General features: G+C 36.4%; 1 protein-coding gene across 7 annotated transcripts in view; it reads right to left on the bottom strand.

Annotated features, from left to right (window-relative positions):
- The window catches only part of LOC129749112 (myelin transcription factor 1-like), a 130,363-nt gene that overhangs the window by 52,902 nt on the left and 51,354 nt on the right, over window positions 1-26,107 (bottom strand). The gene's annotated exons all lie outside the window — the stretch shown is intronic.

The following is a 26,107-nucleotide window of genomic DNA, read 5'->3' as shown; positions in this document are numbered from 1 at the left end:
ATTTTAAAGATTTTAGAACGTATTTTCTACAGTTGTGTTCCAATCCTCTGGAACCCATTTTTTTCGCTGTAAATTTACAGATGTGTAATACTATGGACTTTTGTTCTACGAAAAATTTCATACATGACAAAATTTTTTTGACCAAAAATTGTATAAGAACACAGGCTAAGGAACTTTATTTTCAGTTCATTTTCGGTTATAGTTTTTACACACTTTAAATAATTTTTCCTAAATTTTGTAACATATTAACACTGATCCATACCTGTATTTTATGTAGTTTTTGTTAAAACTGGCCCACAAATAATTGAGATATTTCTACTTACATGGAAAGAAAATGTTATGCTTATGTTTTGAATTGTTGTCGTACTTTTCCTACCCTTTATCCTTGCCAGAGACAAGGATTGATAGATATACATATTTTTAATCACTAAGCAAAAAAAAAGTTAAACCAACTAATAGTTTAATGTAAAAGTACTCAAAAATTGCAGAATATAAAAGTAACAAAAGCTAAGCTAGATAAGCTAAAATAATCTTAGACAAAAAATAATCATTAAAACCACAAGCAACCCCCCCCCTCTCCTGGAATCAGTTCTTCCTACAGCCCTGTTTGTAGTGTAAACAACATATTCTATTTATAAAATACAAATTTTAAAATAATTTTGATTACTTTTCCACCAGTTTTCTGAGAGTTCTTAAGATATTTCATATGACGTAATGAATGCTCACACGAGAATTCTGATTCAAATTTTGACTAATAGGTAAGGTTATTCATGAGTTACAATCTTAACTCAGAGATATTGTTCTTCGTGATTGATTTGCTTTTGGACAGTTTTGGTTTGCGTTTACAATTGTTTGCCAATGTCTTAGTCAATTGTGCGATTTTGGGATCGTAAGTGGTATTAAAATTTAACGAGTCTCAAAATAAAATTTGAAAGTTATAGGAAATCATATGTCGGAGAAACGAGTAAGCATTTAGAAAAACTATTAAAACAACACAAGACAAGCCAGCAGATCGTGGCCTAGAGGATAGCATACTTGTCTTCTAAGCCAACGTTCATGAGATCGAATCCCGGTCGTGACATAACCTGGCACACATAGTATGATGAAGGTTGGCGGTTTTAACATTAGTGAAATGCTAGCCGTGTATACCTTGGAATTGTACGCCTTAATAATGCAGCACATGCATGTGGATGGATCTTTTCAAGGGAACTTAGATTGCACTTGGAGATCGTATCTAGTTATGTGTGTGCTCGTAGTGCTACCGGTAAACAACTGCAACTTCAACCAATAGTGCAGGGGTGTCAAGTAGCATAGCAAAGTAAAAATAATAACGCGGGGTAATACCACAATAGATCAACTTAATGGTCGCAGTGGACTCTCTCCCCAACAGGAAAAAAAAACACAAGACAAATGTATCAACAAAGCAAATCTGTCTAGACTGGCCACATTTTCGATTTTGAAAATACAAATATATTTAAAAAAAAAAATGAAAACATTCGGATCGGAGATGGATCGCCCAGGAAGAGGACTGAAGCCCAAGACAGATGCCAGAACGGACAAGAAAATCATTCTTGAGGTGAAGAAAAACGCAATAATAACGATCCGGCAGATACATGAAGAGCTCCAATTTTCGGTATTGCGTTGTATTGTCCGTCACCGCATCCATGCAAAGGAGTACCATAGAAAGATCGCAGTGAGAAGGCCTTTCATCAGCCTGGTTAACAAGGCTAAGCGGCTGAAGTTTGTCAAGGAACACGCCGATAAACGGCTCGAGTACTGGAAAACATTGTTGTGGGCCGACGAATCCAAATCCGAGCTATTCAACCGGAAGAAGTGGGATCATATGTGGCGCAAGTCGAGTGAGGAGCTCCAAGATCACCATACCCAAAGAACAGTCAAGCACGGAGGAGGTAACGTGATGGTGTGGGGGTGCTTTTCTTGGGGTGGGTGGGCAATTTGGTAAAAATTGACGGAATCATGACAGCTGAGTCATATTCCAATATCCTGCGGGAAAACCTCGAGGTATCCCTCATCAAGACGGGCCTCGAAGAGCGCTTCGTTTTACAGCAGAATAACGATCTGAAGCATACGGCCAATCTGATGAAGTCATTTTCCCGTTCCTGCCGCATAAAAGCCCTTGAATGGCCCCCACAAAGTCCTGATCTGAACCCCATCGAAAATCTGTGGGCCATCCTCGATGCTCTGATTGATAAGACTGGTGTGACGAATTAAAAATACTTATTTTGATGCCATGGAGCATGCGTGGGAGGAACTCGACCCACAACACTTGCACAACCTTGTTGAAAGTATACCGAAGCACTTGCAGGAGGTGTTGAAGGCCGAAGGAGGCCATACCCATTATTAACCCAGCAAACCTTTTTGTAGGTATATTTCTCAACAACTTTGTTATACGTTTCATATACATTATAAAATGATCGTAAGTGGAGGCAATATGCATACAAATTTTCAACTTCTGGCTAAAGCGATAAGAGTATACGATTTCGACACCATATATTCATACATACTGAAAGAATGCAAGAGAGCACAAGTTTTTTCTCTCAACGCATGCGAACTGTTGCCAGCGACAATATTTGCTGCCTCTGTCATTGGGCAAATCTTGCAAATACACCAGGTGATTTTTAGCAATCTGGTTGCACTGCTGGTCGCAAAGAGAACAACAAAGCTGTTCTCTCTTTTGATCCACGCGGGAGAAAAACAGGAACGAAATCGTCTTCAAAATCTGCAAACATGGCGGACTTTCTATCATATCCGATTTAAACCATTTAATACGACTTCGAATAATGATTTGTACAACAAGTTACTGGCGTTAGTTGGAACTACGACTCGCTGTTAATTTTTTAATGACTTGAGTTATCATTTTTAATACGATTTCGTGTTTGCTGGGAAATCGTTCCTGTTTGCCTTCAGTTTGAATCAATTTGAAGCTGTATCGATCTGGACACTTTATTTTGGCCCTGTTTTTTTTAGGAATATTAGCTGTTTTTTTTTCTAGTTATCAGAAAACCTTTTTTTAACAGCGCAACATTAACAAAAATTTAAAAGAACAAAATAAACAATATTTAAAAAATGATTACGATGCGTTTTCGTTGAATTTTAACCAGAAAACAAAAGAAATTGAATAAAAATAATTTGGACACTTTATTTTGCCTTTATTGTAATACTATGTATTCAACTTTTTATACTATTTCGAAATAACTGTAATTATTTCATGGTAAGGCAAATTCAATTAGAAAACAATTCTGTTTTCCAAAACTTGGATAGGCTGTTTGTTGTTATATAATTTTTTTATTTCGATTTTTAATATTTTGTCCTGGAAAATTTATATTTGGTATTAATTTCAGTATTGGGATTTCAAGCAACGGTTATGATGCGTTAGTTTTTCGATCTTCTCAAATCAATTAAAACACATTTTGATTGTGCTTCATTAACCGTTTCAAATTATACTACTTACAATAAAATTTCAATACCTTATGGTTCTGCCAATCAACATTTCCTTTAAAGATTTTTCAAAAATTCGCTCAGGGGGCAGTGAGCTCGAAAACTTAGCAAAAGGGGACGGTAAATGAAAAAAAAGGCGAGACTTGTCAACGAAAAGTTTCTGGTTGAAAACCTGCCAGATACCAACCTAAGAGTTCGTTTTGCAGTACGTTACGAAATTTTTCAAAATTCGAACCAGTAAGAAAAGATTGAATTTTCTATCCTCTCCCGATCAGGAGAGAAAAACTAAATTATATCAAGATGAGATATTTTGATACTAATTTTTTCCTATCTAAATGAGTAATTATTCAGTACTCGTAGGATGTTAAAATATCTCAAATTATATCAAAAAATCAATGTGATCATAGCTAATTTATATCAATTTTAGATATGCTCCTTTCAAGATTATATCTCATTTAGATAGCATAGTTTGATATCGGACAGAACAAAACCTATCAAAATTATAACAAGATATGAGTGCTTCGAGAAAAATTTCTAGTGGAATGCCAATAAACCACATAATATGCTAAAACCATGCTCCATTTTTGGTTTCCTAAAAATTGGATTCGAATTTATGAAGCTGTTGAGCGAAACTCATTAATGCACGGTTTGGGCCGTTGACTTCGATGTCCGTGTTTCAGAAAAAGTTGCACGTATATCAAAATATGATATAATCATTTTATTTTAGGACAATCCGAAAATAATCTTTATCATTGAAAATGAGCTCAACTCCATTCAAGTCTGTCAATCAGAATAAGATATAATTCAGATTGGAGAAACTTAAAATCGAAAATTAAGAGTACCTAATTATAACTGAATCAGATATAAATATCTTGGTGAGATAAGTTTGAGTTATTATTTTGATATTCTCTTCTGATCGGGCTCTCTTCACGCAATTGATCTACACCCCAGTGAACATTTTGGTCTGTCTATTTCAGTCGTTTCTGAGATATACACACTTTTGTACAATCTGGAAAAGTTGTATAGAATATTCTATATGAGCCTGTACGTACCAAAGTGGAGGCAATATACGGACCAAACTTTGCTCACCTTGAAACTATAAAACTTTTTATTGCCTTTTCAACAATTTGATAGCAACTTTGCTTTGCACAAAATCTTAGGATTGTACAACTTACAATTTTCTATTGCCTGTCTTACAATTTGATTACAATTTCCATTTGCAGGTAGGCTGAGGTTTGTACAACTTTCTTCACCATTTAATACAATGTATTGTTACTGTATCCCAAAGCAATTATATATTTCCCTTATTACGATTTTACTATGAATCGCCGTGAACATAAATACAATAGAATTTAATGTTTACTGCAAAAAAAATTGAACCATATACAACATCTTCTATACCTTCCCTCTGTCTCGAACTCACAACGTTCCGATCCTTGTTCTTCGATACTTCCTCGGCGCCATTTCATGTTAATACAAACAAGCAAATTTGTTCATGTACAGTTGAGAATGCCGTTTAAAATTCAGTTGATCGTATAAAATACCACTGACTGCATCATTTCGGACTCCAAATAGATTTATAGATGCCGTTTTTTGATATACAACTTTGACTTATCTCATAGAAGATTCTATTACAGTCAATCATTGTATTCAGTGCTGTACAATCTAAGCTAGCTATTTACTGTACTGTTAAACAATTCGACAATCTGCAGATTGTTTAAATTCCATTATTCGATGTTCTTACAATTACTGTACGACATTTCATGGAAATAATATGTCATCATAGATGGTAAGCATGAAAGATTGCTTAATTGTACAGTGGGATTAAATATTGAGCTTTGATTCTTTGATTCAAACTAAAGCTAAATATTGGGTCCTCTACGATTTCTTAAACTTATTATATCATGTGGACTTTGATCGAACAGTGGATTTCCAGCTGTTTTTAGTGTCCCACTGGGACATTTCTGAATTTTTCTCGATCCTGCCCATAAAAATTTGTCAGTTAAGTCAAGTTTCGAATGCTATCTCAAAAAACACTCGACAGATTTTCACCAAATTTTGTACACATACACCTTACATTACTAGGTAGCTTTCCTGGAAATTTCATCAATTTCCATCCATGCATTCAAAAGTTATTCACAAAACAAAGTGTTGAATGTTTATTGAATACAATCCTTACATTTTCTTCAGAGATTTTTTGTTGAAAAATATAGAAAAAAGCCCAGAATTAAAAAAAAACTATGTTGACTTGTACAGCCCGAAGAATGCTGGATAATTTTTGCAAGATTTTCAATACTAGATATAATTTCAATGGGGCCTATTTAAAATAATTAAAATTTTAATTCCAATTTTCCAGTTTCGTTTCCTTTTCCTAGGTTTTTGGAACTTGAAGCGGAATGAATAAATTACATAGCGTTAAACCTTATTTTATCTTCGAGGCGACGCCTAAACATGCTGCATTACTTGAAAACATGAAAAAATAGTCAGCTACTATGAAAAAATTAAATGTTCTAACTATTTTATTTTAAGAGATAGATCTTTATGTTTTCTACAAAGTTGTTTAACACGTGAAAATATGAAACTTTTTTAGTAACTTAAAAACGATTGTATCCCATTTACCCGAAAACTTTTGCCCAGAATAATTTTTCCCCACAATGACAAATACCCGAAATCAAACCCAAGAGGAACCATTTACTAGGAAAAAATCCCCAGAATGCACCATTTACCAGATTTTTTTTTTCCCAGAGTAAATTATTTTCCAGATTTTTTTCCCCAGAATGGCACAAATCCGAGATTTCTTCCTGGGAAAACAAAATTCTGGAAAGGAGGATTTCTGGTGATTGAGATTCTGGTTATTTTCCATTCTGGGCAATGGTTTTCGGGAAAATGGAGCACAATCCTTAAAATCTCTCTCTCTCTCTCTCTCTGTGTTCAGAGCAAAGTTATAAAGGTTTTATTTGGAAATTTCTTTAAAGCATTTTTTAAATTTTATTATTGCTAGACGAGGATGAACATGAATAAAATCTTCTAAGCATTTGGTGAGGCATTTAGACACAAGATTTCAACTTTCTACGACGTCAAGTAGCAAAGTTATTGCAATTTTAAGTTTAATTTTTTCTCAACTTCTCGAGCGTTTATTGCGAAAACTTGGAAGTGGGTTTGTAATACTAATGGACCGCATTTTTTCATCAATTTTCAACCATCCCACAGTGGTCCAAAATGCGAAAAACGTGATCGTTGCTTATAACTTTTTTAGGTCACATTTTAGCATATTGGTGTCTTCGGAGAAGTTTGTCAGTAAAATCAGCTCTATAATAAAAAACTATTATTTTTCTGATTAATCCCCCTACAAGTGAGATAAAATTTCTAACTTCTCTGTTATAGGTTTTAGCTCTTTGATGTCTTCGACAAACTTGTTGAAAATCAAATTTTCTACAACTTTGTCTCAGATGCCAAGTTTCTAAAATAATTATTACCCGAGATATCGGCCAAATAAGAAACTTAACCTCTAAAAATCAGTTTTTTAATAATAACTTTTTTCAGTAAATTTTAAAATTAATAAAATGTTCCACAAAGTTGTTTGTCTTACTAAAATACACCACTTTGTTGAACATTTCAAGTTTGTAAAATGTGATACTGCAGAGCTATGTTAAAAAGATTACCGAAAATAGGGCTTTTTCACGCCTTTTTTTTTTTTTTTTTTTAATGAGATGAAGGAAAGCCCGCGGGAGTGTAATTCTTTCTGAATTCCTGCTCCCGTAGGCACAAAACCTCCTCTCCATTTATTATTTCTTTTTTTTTTTCAATAATCGAATTACAATATTGTTAACAATTTTTTTTGATATTTTGTTTACAATTTTGTCACTTCCACTGATTTGAATTCTGTTCACGGTTTTTCTTAATGTTTTTTGTTTGATAAGCTGCAATGTGGATGGCGGCTGTTGATGGTGGCGGTGGGTGTCGGTGGGTGGCGGCGGGTGGTTGTGGATGGTGGTGGCGGTCGATACTTGGCGGCGGTGGCGGAAATGATAAAGCAAAATTTGGTTTTTGGGGGTTAAGTACAGCATGTAAAATATGAATTTTCGGGCGCGGATTTGGGACTTTGGAAAGGAGTACTACTTGACATCCCCAGTGAGAATAATCTCTTTTGAGGGGATGCTGCACAGGGTTTCTATGTACCGGACATGGTATCGGATGTTATAGCGAAGTCATTCGACTTCGAACATGAACTTTAACAAGTTCTTTAAATTTCGATAAGTTATGTTCTGATTTTATATGTAGAGGTAGGGCATTGTAGCGAAAAATACCGAAGTTTGAAAAACTTCGTTTTGCTTTCTCCGTGTTCGTCCTTCGAATTTGGAGATCTCCATGACGTCTTGTTTGGTAACCGTGATCAAGAGTCGGAAACTGTAAGTTTTTCAGCGCTTGGGGATTATCGATAAAGTTTTTCATTTGAACCAGCGTCTGTACTTCTCTCAGACCATTGATGGTAAAAATTGATGTTGCTGCATTTTGAAACAGCTGTTCAGTTGGATAGAGCCGTGGTCTACTGTAAACTATTTTCAAGCATCGATTTTGAATAGTTTGTAGTTGCTTCATTTTGGTTTTAGATGCACATCCCCAAATAGCAATCATGTATTGCAACTTCGATTGCACGAAGGCATGATACATAGTTATCATTTGCTTGGTAGGCAACAACTTTCTAATCCTCCAGAACAATCCACAAGTAACACTTAATTCTTTTTTAAGTTTATCAATATGTTCGACCCAATTGAGCTTATCATCAATAGTTAAGCCCAAGTACTTGTAGTGCGTTGCATGTTGGATAGTGGTTGAATCGACGACAAGGTTCGGGATAGTCTGAGCTGTATTCGAGCGTGGTGCTCTAAATAGAGTGTATTTTGTTTTGGAGAGATTGAGCGAAAGTAGATTCTCAGAAAAATATTCTCCCAATGTCTGCAGATCAATTCTCATGTTACGGATTATTTGTTCTGCATTATCACCAATATACAGAATTGAAGTGTCGTCAGCAAAAAGGCGAGATTTCCCACGAAGATCAAGTTTTGGTAGGTCATTGATATAAATCAAGAACAACAGTGGACCTAAGTTGCTGCCTTGTGGAACACCGACTTTTAATGGGCATAGTTGACTGGTGAAGTTGTTGGCAATCACATATTGATTGCGATCGACGAGATAGCTTTTCAGAAGCCTATTTGCTGCTCCCCTGATGCCATACATATTCAGTTTGTCCAATAAAATCGTATGATCAATTGTGTCGAATGCTTTCTTGAGATCTAAGTAAAGTATTCCTACGGATTTTCTTACATCCATTGCGTTTGTTATCTCGTCAATAAGTTCGCAGGCCGCGGTGAGTGTGCTGGATCCACTTCGGAAGCCGTATTGATGATTGTACAAAATGTTATGTTGATTTAGGAAGTTCATCAATCTAGATGCCAACATTTGCTCAATAACTTTGCTTATGACAGATAACACCGATATTGGTCTGTAATTGTTAACCTCCGATTTGCTACCTTCCTTATAAATTGGTATGACCTTTGCTGTCTTAAGGTAAGCGGGGTAGCAACCAGTCTCGATAGCTTCATTAAACACATCCCTTATGATGGCTGAGAAAATCCGGTGGTGTCTTTTTAAAAAGTTTGCCGAAACTCCATCTGGTCCCGAGCTCTTATTTGAATTCAGATCCTTTATCTTCAAAATAACCTCATTTTCATCGGCAGGTCTCATAAAAAATGACGAGGTATTTGGTATCATGGTGTGAAATCGGTTTATATTACGTTGACTGTTAATTGTGGAGGCTAGCTGGGGTCCTATTTTTTTTATTTATTTATTTTGATGTCTTTGACTATGTTGTCATACAGACCATGAGTATCGATCTTAAATTAGGTTATATAGTTGGCTTAAAATTAGGTTACATCACGAATCAAACATTTAAATTTTGCTTTGGATACATTGAAGTCGAACAAATAAGAAACATCATTAAACACTTGGCAGCATCGTTGTAGTGGATGATTTTGGCCGAATACTGTCCTGCTTCTTGGTAGCCAGAAAAGAGTCTGGTTACGAAGCTGTCGAGCTGGAGCGTGTAGGTTCAAAGAGCAAAGCAGTTGCGGACAATCGATAGCATTCGTAATAATATCATAGACGAACATTCGTTGTAGATAAATTCTCCTTTGGCTCAGCGACGTCAATGCTGAAGTGTTGGTTAAATATGTCTGCTACATCTTTCTTCTCAATAACTTGATCGTTTTTCAAAAGTTTGAGTTCATCTATGAAAAGCTCTTTTTCTCCAGTAACTGATTTTATATTTTTCCAGATCATTCGTTGGTTCGACGTATTGAACAAAGATTGGTAGTAAATTTGTTTAGCATGTGATTTTTCCCTTACTACTCTAGCTGATACTTGTTTCAGGAGGGATTTCAACTCGCTATTATTAGGCATGCGTTTACTTCTAGTTAATAGATTATGTTTAATTTTAATCAACTTCCATAGGTCAAATGACATCCAAGGGCACGTGCTTTTAACTTTCGCGACAACTTTAACAGTTTTGTGAGAAACTCACAAGCAAGGAAGAAAACAAAACAGCCGCCTATTATTTTGCTCAACCGTCCGTGTCATAATTTCAGGGGTAATCCCCACAGTAAAACTAAAAAAGAAGTGGAACCGAATAGTACTGCTGGTGGTGACGAAGATTACGTTGGAAAACCGGAGTGATTGGAACTTACCCGAAGGATTTCAACGATATAAAACACCGAGGATTCAGGTGAAAACGTTCATTTTTTATCCATTTTGTTTTCCTCTTATTCACTTTGCTCACTGTTATTGTTGATACACAGCTGTGTAGCGTCGCGTCAAGCTGTCACATCAAGTTGTCGCGCAACATTTCAACCGCGATCGGCAGTGAAATATTTCACTTCTACAGTTAACCACTGTTAAATCGGAATGGAGTCTGATGAAATTATCTGTGTGGTATGCGAACGGGTAGAAAACGACCCGAATAAAATAATCGAGTGTTCACAATGTCACCAGTGTGCGCATTTCCGTTGCAAAAACATTCGGGGAAATGCAGTTCGGAAACTACAGCAAACCGACTATTTTTGTAACAGTGATTGCCAAGCGATGTACTTCCGAGAGAGAGGAAATAAAGTAGCCGAGGATCGAATTTTAAACGAAATGAAGAAAATGCTGAACGAAGTGCGCGACCTGAAGGAGTCCAACATTGCAACCCAAAATGAACTAAAGGAACTGAAATTGGTAAATATAGCTACGCAGGAGAAACTGAAAGAGACGGTACAGGAAATCGAGAAGAGTCAAGAGTTCTTAGCAGATAAATTCGACAGCTTCATGGACGAGTTTCGCCAGATGAAAATCGACCAGACCTTTCTTCAGCATGAAGTCAGAGACGTTCAGGATGAACAATCGCAAATGCGCGGAGATATTAGAAAACTTGAAAAGGAAGTGGATCGGCTTAATCGGCAGGCTCTCAGGAAAAATGCCATGATTCTAGGCGTTCCAATATTAGAAAATGAGTCCACAGGAAACGTCGTCGCGAACATAGCGACAGTATTAGGTTGTGACCTTGCGAAAGATGCGATTGTGGAAGCCAAGCGATTGCGTTCAGCAAAGCCTGATGGTAAACACCCGCCCATAAAGGTCGTCTTCAGAGAAGAAAATGCAAAGGAACAACTTTTTATGAAAAAGAAACTGCGAGGCCCATTGAATGCTGCTGAACTTGGCAATCCGTATACAAAATCCGTTGGTAGAGTGGTTATACGCGACGAATTGACCACAACAGGACTGGACCTGCTGCGGGAAGTACGTGGAGCCCAGGAACAACTTGGTCTGCAGTATGTTTGGCCCGGTAGAGATGGAGCAATCCTTACCAAGCGGCGTTCCGATTCAAAGGTCGAGATTGTTCGTGCTAAGGAGGATTTAGTGAAGCTTGAACCACCAAAATCTAAGCGGGCTCTCGAGATCTCCAACCTGGATATTTCCCTGCAATCATCGTCCATCGTCGAACCCCCCAACAAGCGTCGATAATAACAAAAATCTCTGTAGCAAATAGTCTTTTTCTTCAACAATGTCTACAAGTGCGAATAATAACTTTTTATATGAGTGTTTTGATGATTTTCTAAAAAATAAATATAAAGTAGTATATGATAAGGGTTTGAAATTACTCCAATGGAATATTCGTGGAATGAACAATATTGAGAAGTTCGACATACTCAGAGACCTCCTAGATAGGTACTCTAAAATTATTGACATAATTGTGGTGGGTGAAACATGGGTAAAATCAGGCGACACACAGTTATTCACAATAAATGGATTCGATGCAATATTCTCTTGTCGCGAGACATCGCATGGGGGATTGGCCGTATACACACGTAGCGATTTAAACGCTGACACCGAGGAAATAGAGGAGGATGAAGGTTTTCACTACATACGGATACGTATCCCCTTGGGTAATAGCTCGCTACTTCTACACGCTGTATATCGTCCACCTGTATTTCGGTTCGCCAATTTCGTAGAGAAGCTGGAAAGTAAGCTGGCCAGTAATATTAAATGTCTTGACTCGATTCTACTCGGAGATACCAATGTGCCAGTCAACATGTCTAATAACACCGTCAGAGAGTACACGAGGATCCTGGAGTCACACAACATGTTTGTTGTTAATAATGCTGTAACCCGTCCGGCCAGTGGGAATATACTCGACCACGTTGCTTGCTCTCAGAGTATCATCGGCTCGACAATAAACGAAACCATTTGCATGGATACAAGCGACCATAGCATGATCGTTACTACACTGTCAACCAGTTCCGATAAAAAGGCCCAATCCCTGAGCAAAAGCATCGTCAACCACCAGCAGCTGAATACTGAATTTGCAGAAGCCTTGATGAACATCCCAGAAAATCTATCCGCAAATGAAAAAATTGTTTTTATAGTTGACACATATAATAACACTCGAAATCGCGCCACAAAAACAATAACAGTGAAAGCAAAAGTGAAGAGGAATTGCCCGTGGATGACCTTCGACGCTTGGAACCTAATATCAACTAAAGACAAGATCTGGAAGCACTGTAAACGGAATCCTGCGGACGAACAGTCTAAAGCTGCCCTGAAACTTATCTCTAAAAGGTTGTCAAAACTTAAAAGCCACTGCAAACGGACCTACTACTTTCGACTTATGCAAACGGCAACCCCGAAGCAATCCTGGAAATTCCTAAATGAAGCCCTGGGTCGTAACACCAAAGAACACAACCCCATCACCCTCAAGTTTGGCGATGAAGTACAAACCGATCCAGCCCAAGTATCGAACAGTATCAACGAGTACTTTTGCAACGTGGGGCCTCAATTGGCTACAAATATCGTCAGCACCAGAGATATTCAACAGTTCAATGCTATTCGTTCGCATCCGCCCTCCCTGTTCTTGAGACCGGCATCTGTTGCAGAGGTTCTGTTAGAGATCAGTAACCTTAACACCAACAAATCATCTGGTCCAGATAATATTTCCGTAGCTACAGTGAAAGCCCATCACTTGGCTTTTTCCAACATCTTGACAGACATCTTCAACGAAACAATCGAAACTGGTGTCTATCCTGATGCATTGAAACTAGCCCGCGTAACTCCTGTCTTCAAGTCAGGTGACAGATCAAATGTATCAAATTACCGTCCAATTTCAACGCTCTCTGTCTTGAATAAAGTTATTGAAAAACTACTCGTCACTCGAATGAATGAATATTTAACTAGATATGACCTCATAAGCCCACGCCAGTATGGTTTCAGAAAGGGATGCAGCACTCTAACTGCAACAACCGAACTTTTGGAGGACGTGTACGATGATCTGGATAACCGTAGATATGCTGGTGCCCTATTTTTGGACCTGAGGAAAGCGTTTGACACCATTGATCATGCCTTGCTGTTACAGAAATTGGAATGGTATGGATTACGTGGACAACCCCTTCGGCTTATCGAAAGCTACTTAACATCTCGCCAACAATTTGTTTCCCTCAAAGGAGCTTCAAGTAGTAAAAGATTCATATCAACGGGAGTACCGCAGGGAAGCAACTTGGGCCCGCTGTTGTTCTTGATATTCATCAACGATCTCCCTCTGTTGAATCTGCACGGCAAAGTTCGGCTCTTTGCCGACGACACATTGATATCGTACAGCAATTCCAATCCTCTCCAGATAGTGGAATGGATTGGAAACGATCTGGAAATCCTTCAGCATTACTTCGACTGTAATCTTCTCTCGTTAAACTTGTTGAAAACTTCGTACATGCTGTTCAATTCTGGTCGTCGCTCCATACCTCAGCTGCCAATAATCCGTATAGGCAACACTCTAATTGAACGAGTGAACGAGTTTAAATATCTAGGACTACATTTCGATGATACCTTAAGCTGGGCAGCCCATATAGAGCATCTTAAACGAACACTCGCTCCGGTCGTTGGTGCCATATGGAAAATTTCTGCGTTCATTCCAACCCACTGGCTGAAAAATGTATATTTTGCGCTGTTTCACTCGAGACTACAATATCTGGTGTCACTATGGGGTAAAGCCTGTAAAAGCCGCCTAAGGGAGTTACAGGCCATGCAGAATAGAGCGCTAAAGGCTGTCTTTAGATTGCCGTATTTGTACCCTTCCGAACTGTTGTATAGTATGGACGATTCAGTACTTCCCATACGAGGTGCCCAGGAATTTCAAACTCTGGTATATACCCACAAACTCCTAACAAGCAGGGATTCCCATCACAACATGCACTTCGAAAGAATATCGTCTCACCGCTCGTCCAGAAATGCAAATCACCTTCGTCTGCTCAGGGTTAGAACAGAATTTGGAAAGAAGAAACCCAGTTACTTCGCAAGTAAACTATACAACAATCTACCAGACACATTAAAGCAATGCCCAACGTCCTCCCGTTTCAAATCACAACTGCTGTCGATCTGCAAGCAAAACATCCATCGTTTCCTCCGCTAGTATCTTCTTGCCACATAGCTAAAAAAATTGTTATTCTTTTTATTCTCGCCCCTCCACCCAGACCACCGCCGCCCACAAGCCACTCCATCCAGCCGCCACCGCCAATCATCAAAACACCTCATCACCCTCCACCGCCACCACCACAACGCTGCAAACTAATGAATATACCACAACTCTATATTAAAAAATTGTGAAATAGCCTACGAGTAGTCCCTACCATTCCTTCAAAGAGCGATAATTTGCTCACTGGAATGGTTTTACATTTTGTGAAAAAAAAAATTGTATTGAAATGAATTGTTAAACTGTTTTGATAGGGTTTTGTGCCTGTTGGAGAAGAGGCTTGGAATAAGCTTAACTCCACTGGGCTTTCCCTATCCGAGGAAAAAATAAATAAAAAAAAAAAAAAAAAAAACTTTTAAAGCTCGATATAACTCTATCAGGTTTAACAGTTTTTCACTCGCGTTATTACCTTCGATGTTGACAGATTCTGCTTCGAAATACGAATTTAACTGGTTATGGTCGATGATAACTTTCTCTAAAACTCGAGTAGTGAGACGTTTTTCAAGCAGGAATGACGAAATTATCGTGGAATGATCACTTATTTCAGGATCTACGGTCGCATTTCTTACATGATTCATCAGTGATTCGGGACAGACTACGTGATCGAGGATGTTGTTGCTGCTAGGTCGTGTAGGATGAGTGTTGGTAACTGCCATATTAAAACATTTCAGGATGTCAAAATAGCTCTGTGTGGATTCATTCGTTAAATTATTAATAGGAATATTCATATCACCAACCAGGATTTTTGTTACATTTGGCTCAGTATTATGAAATATTGATTCAAGTTGAGAAAAAAAGGAGCTCGAGGGATAACTTGGGGGCCTGTAAATCTCGTGTACATCTACATGCATACCGGTGATACTAAGGCGTATTTGGATGTGATGGAATCCGTTTTCATGGACATTCGATAGTTCCTCGGCGATAAGAGCATTTTTAACGAAGACCGCTAATCCTCCTCCTTGGGATTCAGGTCGACAAGAGAAAAAACCTTTATATCCACTCAGATGAAATAACTTGCTATTAGCTTCCTTAACCCAAGTCTCCCCTATGACTATGACATCAAGATCTCCAGCATAGAGATCTATAGATTCTTTCAATGCATCGAATTTGTCTCCAGTGTTCATTCCTCTTATGTTTTGTTGCAAAATAGTAAGCGTTTTATTAGTTTTCGATACAAAATTTGATTTATTCAGACATGAAATAGTATTAAAGGTAAAATTTATCGCTGAGAAATCCATGATATTTAATTAATTTACTTAAAACGAATATTTTTACTGCGCTGTTTGATGACGCTTGGCATTTGGTTCCCCGGACGACTCCACGGACATATTTAAAGAACGTTTAGTATTCCTGTTGCACAATTCTTGTAGTTGGTGTTTGGTAGCAATAATAATCGGCTTCGAATTATCCGTCTGCTTCAGAAGAATTTTCCCATCTCGACCGGGCCAGACGTATTTAATATCCATTTTAGTTTGAAAATCCTTTGCTTCTTGCAGCAGCTCTCTTCCGTATGACGTCAGCTCATCTCGAATGGTAATTTTCTTTGTTCCCGCATTGATATCCTTGAACATTGTTGAAACTAAAAGCGGCCCGTGAAGTTTCTTGCATTCAAACAATTTCTCTTTATTTTCTTTACAGTTGAATGTCACTAGAATGGGGGCTGAACTTATTATTTCGCTTCCGAGACGTTTGGCATAAGATATAGAATCATCTCCCATTTGACACCCAAGAACTTCAAACAATTTGAAAATAGTTGCTTTCAAATCCTCATTTTGAACCCTTGGCATTCCCAAAATTACCGCATTTTTATTGAGAGTTGATCGACACAGCTTATCGTATTCAAGCTCCATTTGATCCACCCTCTCAGCTAGTGCTTCGTGCTTCATTTTCCATTGGTCCATATCTTCTCTAATTTGCTCGTTGTCCTCTTTCATAAAGTTGAGTTCAGCTTTAAATTGTTCAAATTGATCGGATATGAACTGTTGCGATGCCTCAATTTGTTTAGTGATGTTCACTATCGTTGCCACTTGTTGCTGAGTTTCTTGTTGACTAACGGACAGACGACGAATTTCATTCAGAACGTCTGTCAGTCCAGGATTCTCGGTGCAATTGTTTTGTGCATGCATGGTACTACAGTCGATCGAACAAAAAAATGGTTTTCTACGTGTTTTTTCGATAGCATTTCCGACAATTTTTTTGCATCTAAAGTGAACCACTCTATTGCATTGGACACATTCGATGAGACGGTTTGGAAAGTCTTCCACTTTCAAACACATGTAGCAGATCAGAGCATCATCCTCTTCCATGGTTGCAGAATGATACGTGAGATGGTATGACACTAAAGTGATAGTGATGAAAACACCAGTGACTACGCGTGAGTTGGAATTTGACAGCTTTTTATAGCAACTTGTATGTTGTTGTTATCAAAGTGAGTGCCTGTAAACAGTTTCCGCGGCACGAACAATTTCGGATTTATCTTACCGGATCGTTTGTTCGCCTACCGTGAGCTATCTCGATGATCAGCAGACCCCAGCTAGCCGGAAGATTTGTTTGGATCGTGAAACCACACTTTATACGAGGTATTTCCACTTTTTTTTTCCACATGAAAACAGCCTTGAGAAAAAAAGCTTCTACCATGCCGGTGTTGTTTTCTTCTATTAGCATCTCCAGCTTGTAGAGGATATCTATTTCAATTGAACATACAATAACCTGTACTAATAATACAAATGCGCTTCCAAACCTTTGCTTCTGACATCGCGCAGGGAAAAACTAGAAAAAAAAACACACGTAGGGTAGAGGCCCCTAAGACAACGGCTTAAGGAAGCTTTTTTCATTAGTTCAATAGAATTGCCTTCCATGTTGGTTTAAAACTGTCATTCATTCATTGAACTATATTTTTAATATTGTGTTATGAAATTATGCAGGAAATAGATCAATCCATTACGTACTTTTGAGTCAATTTATGATTTATTTTTCTCATTCAAGTTCCTCCATTGTCGTACCAGGTCCCTAATTCCGTCGTACAAGGAGACCGGAATTGTCTCAATTTATTCCACCCTCTTAAGAAATACATTTAAAATTTTGCGGTTGCGGTTCATGCAATTAGCATCAGCTTACATCGAACGGATCAACCGCGCAGGATAACAGCAGAAGTTCTCTCGAGTAACCAGTCGCAATAAGCTATGAAACTAGGATAGCTTTATTCTAAACAGGTCTACCATTGCTTGGCTAATGCATCTGCACGCAGCAAAGTATTATACCTTCTATTCAATTCTACCGAAATTGTCTCAAACTATTCCTCCCTAATGAGGGATAGATTTGAAATTTTGCGGTTGCGGTTCATACAAATGCGATTATTTACTTCGCACGGATCAACCGCGCAGGATAACTGCAAAGTTCGAATAAGATCTAAGTCGCAATAAAATGGACTTGCCAAGAAATCCCAAGGTAGCGTTATTGTAGCTAGGTACCATTGCTTGGCTAAGGCAATTGCAGGCAGCACAATATTAGACCTTAAAAATTGAATCCACCCTGCAAGTGTTTTTTATACCAACACACTCTCCAACGGACAGGGCTGCCATGAGCCAGGTTTTGTCTATAAAATAATTTTTTTTAACGATCATCCAGATATTTTTCACAAATAACTTTACACAAATTTACACAGAAACCGCACATATTTAAAGAACATCAACATTTTTAAAAGAGCTATATGTTTTTCTACATAATGACACTGAATAGTAAGAGATTGAAGAAGAGGCAGAATCACTCATGCGTTTTGTCAACATTTGTATTCTTATTCATGTGGGAACCCTGGCGAAGGATATCGAAACAAAGCAACGCGTGAAATGCATATTAGACTGGTTCAGCTCATCTATTCGAGTTTTTTTACGAGCGATAAAAGTTTTTGCAAGAAAGTTTTTTTTCTCGGAAATTCACGCTCCGTTGTTCTAACATTGTGTTGTTGACATTTTGTTTTGTTGTTGCAAAATAAATCTAGCTGATTTAGCTAATGCAAGTTTTTGGGTTCAAATTTTTGGGAGTTGACGTACAGTAATTCAACTAAAATTAGACTTTTCGACAATTTTCATTCAAACTGTAATATGTCCAAAACGACGACCACATTTTGTTGAAAATTCACAGAGAATTTACAAAAATGAAACAAACATGAGTCAAGTTTCAAAAAATTATATGGGAGGAATCCGAATATGAGCGGGTTCGATTTTGTAGAATTTTGAACGAATTTATGAACAAAAAATCTACCGAATTAGATTTTTTTTGACACTTGTTTTGAGATCCAAACCAGAGACTCATGTATTCTGGGCAGTAGTTAGAATAGTTATAGATTCCCATTCAGAGAATCTCTGAAAACTGGAGAAGTTTTAGTTTTAGTTTTCAAGGATCTCTCAGTGACCATTCTGTAGAGCAAAGCGTTTGGTCGTATGTGAGATACTGCAGTTTTAATAAAAGAAGTTCAAAAAGTCTAATTTTCATAGAATTGATGTATCACAAGTGTCAAATACTTAAGAAAATGTTTAATGTCATCAGATAATAGAATCAAAAACAATCAAATCTTAAAATATAAAATTCTGAAGAAACAATGTCATTGGAGTTGAACGTTAGATATGTGTAAAGTTGGAGATATTCTTGCGTGCACCCCAACTTCTGTTAAATTATGCACGGTACTGTTAGTAAATAGTTTGCAAAACATCAACCACTAAGCTAGATCATTTAAAACCACGCATTATAAGCAATGCTGAATACATTCGAGTAATTTATAAATATAAATAGACTTTTTGCACTTATCTCCCTGCGCATTAAGTCCCTGGCTTCAATGAAGTCAAAATAATCAAAATTACTTTTAAATCAATTTGTTCATTCTCTATGAGTCCAACTGTGGTCAGCAAAAAATAGTAAAAATGGACCGGTCTAATTCCAATTATTGCAAAACGGTTTCCTATTCTTGTCGCAAAATTACGACGAATTATGGGGGCAGAGCGATTCGATTTCAATCGAAAATTGATAAATTTATACCAATCAAACTAATTTGAAATAATTTTTCTAATTTTATCTCGACATTTTTCTATTGGATTTTATGATTTTGATCGTTACATGCATTGACAGGAGGCATTAAAGCAAAGAAATACGTTGGGGGGATCACTAAGTTCGTTTTTCAATATGGCGGAGTGCGCCAATAATTAATTTCACTTCGCGATTTCAGAATCAAATATCTCAAAAAATAATTTGAAAAGTGACAAATTTGTGATAGAGAATAAATTCACAGGCGTAAGTTTATCATGTGACGTACCCAACGAAAGTGGAAAGTGATTTTTCGGCTCTCAAACATGCATTCATGAATTAAGACGAATCAAAGGGATACGACGGAGGAGGGTACTCCTACCCTACCTAGTAGAATGCACTGTATGTGCTTTCATAGAAATCGTTGTTTTTAATGCAAACATGGAAAAGTAAAATTGATGTATCTCGCTTGGGTACAAGTGGATACTGACGATTGTACCTGCATCTTGTAGACGAAATCTTCGACTTTATTTTGCATCTAAAGCGGGCTGCCCGATGTTGCCCGGTGTTTGTAAAATAAGGCGTGAAAAAGCCCTATTTTCGGTAATCTTTTTAACATAGCTCTGCAGTATCACATTTTACAAACTTGAAATGTTCAACAAAGTGGTGTATTTTAGTAAGACAAACAACTTTGTGGAACATTTTATTAATTTTAAAATTAACTGAAAAAAGTTATTATTAAAAAACTGATTTTTAGAGGTTAAGTTTCTTATTTGGCCGATATCTCGGGTAATAATTATTTTAGAAACTTGGCATCTGAGACAAAGTTGTAGAAAATTTGATTTTCAACAAGTTTGTCCAAGACATCAAAGAGCTAAAACCTATAACAAAGAAGTTAGAAATTTTATCTCACTTGTAGGGGGATTAATCAGAAAAATAATAGTTTTTTATTACAGAGCTAATTTTACTGACAAACTTCTCCGAAAAAACTAATATGCTAAAATGTGACCTAAAAAAGTTATAAGCAACGATCACGTTTTACGCATTTTGGACCACTGTGCATCCCTTCAAAAGTTATCGACAAATGATTTTTTTGTTCGAGTAAAGTCTTGGAATAGCTTAGTTTAATTTAGCTTGATTAACTACTCACATCCACATCCAGTAAAACCCGAAGTGCATGGTTGTAGAAAATGCATGACTTGTTCCAAAATCAAATTATTATAACAATCACTTCGAGTTCTACGATCGCTGGCGTGGCTCAGTAGAACAAGTTCCACACCGCCAATGGTTGCTACTCCGTGATTGACCGAGGCCATCAATTTTATTCAGAGGTCAAATGAATGATGTTTGGGATTAGCAGATCATTCACACTGCACAAAACTGATGCTGTCTCTTTTAAAGTCAATATCGGCGCCGGCCACGTCCTAGTAGTCAATGGATAGATTGGAAGAAAGAGAAAAGGATGCAAGGTCTATTTTGTGCTTTAAATAGGCCAAGGTCACCTCTGCATCCTAGCAAAATAATATTGGTTGGGAGAAACTTTTGACTAGTGTTACGACGGTGAACAATAAATATTATTTTCCTGACTCATAAAGTTTCTATAGAAGCAGGCATAAGTATGTTAGGTTAAATGATGATAAAAAAAATTAACGACTATTACCAAGTGTAAAAATAAATTTGTAAATATATTTCTTTAGATTTTTTTATCTTGACATACAAATTGAAGAGGTTTGGGTTATATATTTCGGATCATGTTGGGCAGCTAATTATAATTTGAAAAAAGGATCCATAAGTTGTTCATAATTTCATAATTTCTAGTTGTTGAGACATTTAAACAAGTAAAGTTCTTTACATTTGAAATTATCTGAGGGAACGAACATGCTTTTGTTAATAATGTTCCTTGGTGAATAAAAAGTTAGTTAAAAATACAGACTTATTTGAGAAAATTCAACATAATTTCAAAGCACCAAAACGAAGGTTGCTGATCTTCGCTCAGAATGGTTTTTCACTCCGATCCTAGTCACCAATGATTTTACTCCTCGTCATAGAAAGTCTGTTTTCTTTAGAAACGACGCTTTTCAGCATCGAACGACGCAAACCTAGTTTGTTTTTCTTCCCCTCTTTAGGGGAGAATGAGGATACTTGATCCCTGGGGATACTTGATTCCTTAGCTATATCTCGAAACTGGAATGTCTTACAAAGATCAAATGTTCTAGAAAAATGTGCCAAAATGAGAAAAATAACAATGCTTGTAGTTTAAAATTTTTTAACAAAATAATTGTTTGAGTAATTGAACTTTGTTTGAAAAATTTCACAAAATGTAACTTGAAGATCTTTTTTCATCACTTTAAAATGTTCCTTACATGGGAAAATTATGAAAAAAATATATGTTCCAATGAATCAATCGTTCGAGCGTAAAATGGACTTCATAATGCCATATTTTCAAAGCAATGGAAAACTCTCAACTTTTTTCAGAAAAAGTTTTCTAAAATGTTGATTATGGGTACAATTGATCCCCTAGAGTTGGGTACAATTGATCCCCCTTCCAAATGGCATATTCTTCTTCTGAATTGATCGTTATGATTGCTGATTACGAAATTACTAATATTTATCCAAAAACTAATATTTATCAAACAATTGTCTGAAGAAAAGAGCAAAAATAATTAATTTTCTCTTAATTATAAAAAATAGCGCCTATAAGTATGCAATGTCATAAGCGTTGAGACAAAGTTATAGAATTTTCTTCTTATGTCTGCTTTAAGTTGTGAAATGAGAACAAACATGACCAAAATAGTCAACTAACATTCTATCTTGGGGTTTTGTTTGATTTTTATACAAAGATTAGGGCTTCATGAATAAAAGATCAAGTCTCCTTCAATAGGGGATCAAGTCTCCCCTAACTTCAGAAAAATCGCAATTTTTTTACTCCCACGAAAATGCTTCTAGTTCATCAACGGGTTCAAGTAACGTTCCAATTTTTGGAGCATAGAAACTTGAAGTTACAAGCTGTCAGAAAATGTCAAAGACGACGAGTTGCTAAATTTTTCCAAAAAGATATGGAGAAAATAAGAAAAGGGGATCAAGTATCCCCACTCTCCCCTAGTGATCAGTTATTTTCTGAGTTACTATTGGTAACCATCAAACAGGTTTTTGTTTGTCTTGAAATTTGTGAATAGTTGCAAATTTGAATGATAAGCGATATTTTTCCGTGGTCGCGTTTTGCTTCGTGATTCCTTGAAAATTATTATTCGTTACCTCCATCGAGTTATTCAATGTTATTCAATTCGACATTTTCTTACGGTTCGTCGGTCAATACTGGATTCTAACTTGCATTTTAGTAGATCTGAGAAGACAGGGACGTTCTGCAAGTGTGAAAAATAAAGGAATCTTAGTCGATTTGAATTGTAGATTCAGATAGTAGATTTACTAATGTTTCAAAAATTCCCTGATTGCGCGCTTTGTGACAGGAAGTATCATGTTTAGGTAAAGAAAAAAAATGCAAGTTCCAGCGTCGGAGTCGTTTTTTTTTAAATAATTCGAGAAATTGTGGCTTTTGGAATAAGTTTAAAGGAGCGGAGTTAGCTAAGTATTCTTAGTCAAATTCTTATTAAGACCTACAGGATTGTTGGATTTTTGTTCAAGTGATTTATATAATTGGGGCTGCGAATTGATAACAAAGTTGTCGACTAGACGACACCATTTGAAAAATTGACTATCTTTACTGTATTTGTTGGGCGGTAGTCAGCATTTGATAGATTACGATGGTTACTGTGATTAAAAAATTATGGAAAATTCGGCGTTTATCAAGATCCAGAAAATTCAGCTAAGTACCTTTTTCAAATTTTATTTTTTCAAACAATTTTATTGAGTTGGAATTGTTACAAGGTAAGTTTTGAATCATGAGTATAAACTATTTATTGATCAAATATTTTAAAATAGCTTAACTCTTTTATTGGGGATTTGTGGGAGGATTGGACAGGGCATCAAACAAGCTGAAAACTAATATACAATGGATTGTGGGTTCAAGCCAGCCGGAGTATCTCGGCAAATTTCGAATCATGAGTAAGTTACCAAGATACCTTCTCAGGATTCTTAATTTGTTTCGAACAGTTGGAAGGGAGTGAGATGTGTCAAACCTGTCCCAAACCAGTGGTAACGGACCCCTTGGTTGTGCTGCAATTATTGTTGATGAGTTAAGAATGAACAATATTTGAATGTGCGATCGAGGCTTCCCGTACCGACTCGGCTCGAAAGACCTACCAGCCACTGATGGGTTAAACATACATACATTACAACATACATACTATTGGTAACCATCAAACAATCATCATTCGCTTCTTATGAAAACATTGCGCGTAGACGGCGTCGAATTCTTCGACATCTACTCGACTCGCTGACGATCATGCTTCGCCAAAGTTGGCTTATTTTCCTCTCAAAGTGTGTAAATTATTTTATTTAATATCGGTCTTAGTCTTTATCCCAGGAATTGATCCCTAGAAGCATTCTTCCTTAAAGGTGTTCGAGTAAAGTCTAGGAATAGTTGATAAATTTATCAGATCTAGCTCGCTTGTGTCTGAAGTCATCATTCGAATATGAAACCTGTTTGGATTCAATGAAACCTTCAAAAATATGCTTACTGGAAGTTTTTAACGCGAATAGAATTTTGGTTTGGTAATTCAACCACATCTTATGATATCAAGTAATTGGAGAAGGGCTTGTGATATAGCTCAGTTGGCAAGTCTGTTGCCTCCTGAGCCGATGTTCGCGAGTTTGAGCCCAAGAGTATATATCGAACACAGTTTTACCGGATAAGTTTTTCAATATTTGTCCGCCAACTGTACCCTTGATAAAGTCGCGAATGCCATAAAGATGGTAAAACGACTATAAACGAAACAAAAAAAAAAGGAAAACGGGGTAACTTTGATCAACGGAGTATCTTTGACCAACAATAAATTTTTGTTCATTATCATCAATAACTCAGTCCATAGTTTGAATTTTTAAAAACTGTTTTCTACGTTTGAAAGCCTATGAATTGAGTATCAAACATACAAAATTTGGTTTTTATTTGAAATTATTTTCTGTTAGTAGAAATGTAATTTCAAAATCCTGAAATATCTACTTTTTCCAAGGCTTGCAAACAAACAGCTCTCCTGATGAATCCAAAAAGCTTTTAGAAGCAAACGGGTTGTTGAATGTGAAAGAACTAATTTTCTTAGTATATGCATAGTTGTTGTGCTATTTTTACAGTCTTTTAGTTTTTAATTTTTTTTAATTAAAAAAAAATAAAGATATTTTCAAAGAGTAAGCCCGTATTGGACAATTGGAAAGAAACCCTATAAAATGGTTAACTTTGTAGATAAATTGAAAATGAAAAAAGTAGTAGGGCCTAGAGGAATGCGTTAAGATAAAATTTCATTTGTAGTTTTTAGCTCAAACTATTTGCAGTTGTTTCAATGTTTGCCCCTTAATTTAGACAACTTAATAGTACTTTGTTCAATTATAATTTTTTATAAAGGAACGTTAAAAAGCAAAATAAAATTGATAAACTAGCATTTGTAGGGGAGAATGAGAATACTTGATCCCTGGGGATACTTGATTCCCTAGCTATATCTCGAAACTGGAATGTCTTACAAAGATCAAATGTTCGATAAAAATGTGCCAAAATGAGCAAAATAACAATGCTAGCAGTTTAAAAAATTTTAACAAAATAATTGTTTAAGTAATTGAACTTTGTTTGAAAAATTTCACTAAATGTAACTCGAAGATCTTTTTTCATGACTTTAAAATGTTCCTTAAATGGGAAAATTATGAAAAAAATATTTGTTCCAATGTATCAATCGCTCAAGCGTAAAATGATGAAGTTCATTGTTCATTCAATGTCATATTTTCAAAGCCATGGAAAACTCTCAACTTTTTTCAGAAAAAGTTTTCTAAAATAATGATTATGGGTACAATTGATCCCCCTTCCAAACGGCATATTCTTCTTCTGAATTGATCGTTATGATTTCTGATTACGAAATTACTAACATTTATTCAAAAACTAATATTTATCAAACAATTGTCTGAAGAAAAGAGCAAAAATAATTAATTTTCTCTTAATTATAAAAAATAGCGCCTTTGAGTATGCAATGTTATTAGCGTTGAGACAAAGTTATAGAACATTCTTCTTATGTCTGCTATAGATTGTGAAATGAGAACAAACATGATTAAAATAGTCAATTCACAGTCTATCTTGGGGTTTTGTTTGATTTTTATACAAGGGTTAGGGCTTCCTGAATAAAAAATCAAGTCTCCTTCAATAGGGGATCAAGTCTCCCCTAACTTAAGAAAAATCGCAATTTTTTTGTACACCCTCGAAAATGCTTCTAGTTCATCATCAAGTATCGTTCTAATTTTTGGAGCATAAAAACTTGAAGTTACAAGCTGTCAGAAAATGTCAAAGACGGCGAGTTGCTAAATTTTTCCAAAAAGATATGGTGAAAATAAGAAATGAGGATCAAGTATCCCCACTCTCCCCTAAATATTATGAAGGTGTATTGTATCCTTTATAATCGAGAAAACTCGTTCAAACCGTCAAAA

Source organism: Uranotaenia lowii, chromosome 1 (assembly GCF_029784155.1).
Source record: "Uranotaenia lowii strain MFRU-FL chromosome 1, ASM2978415v1, whole genome shotgun sequence".
In the NCBI taxonomy this organism is placed as follows: domain Eukaryota; kingdom Metazoa; phylum Arthropoda; class Insecta; order Diptera; family Culicidae; genus Uranotaenia; species Uranotaenia lowii.
This window is presented reverse-complemented; position numbering and strand designations above follow the sequence as displayed.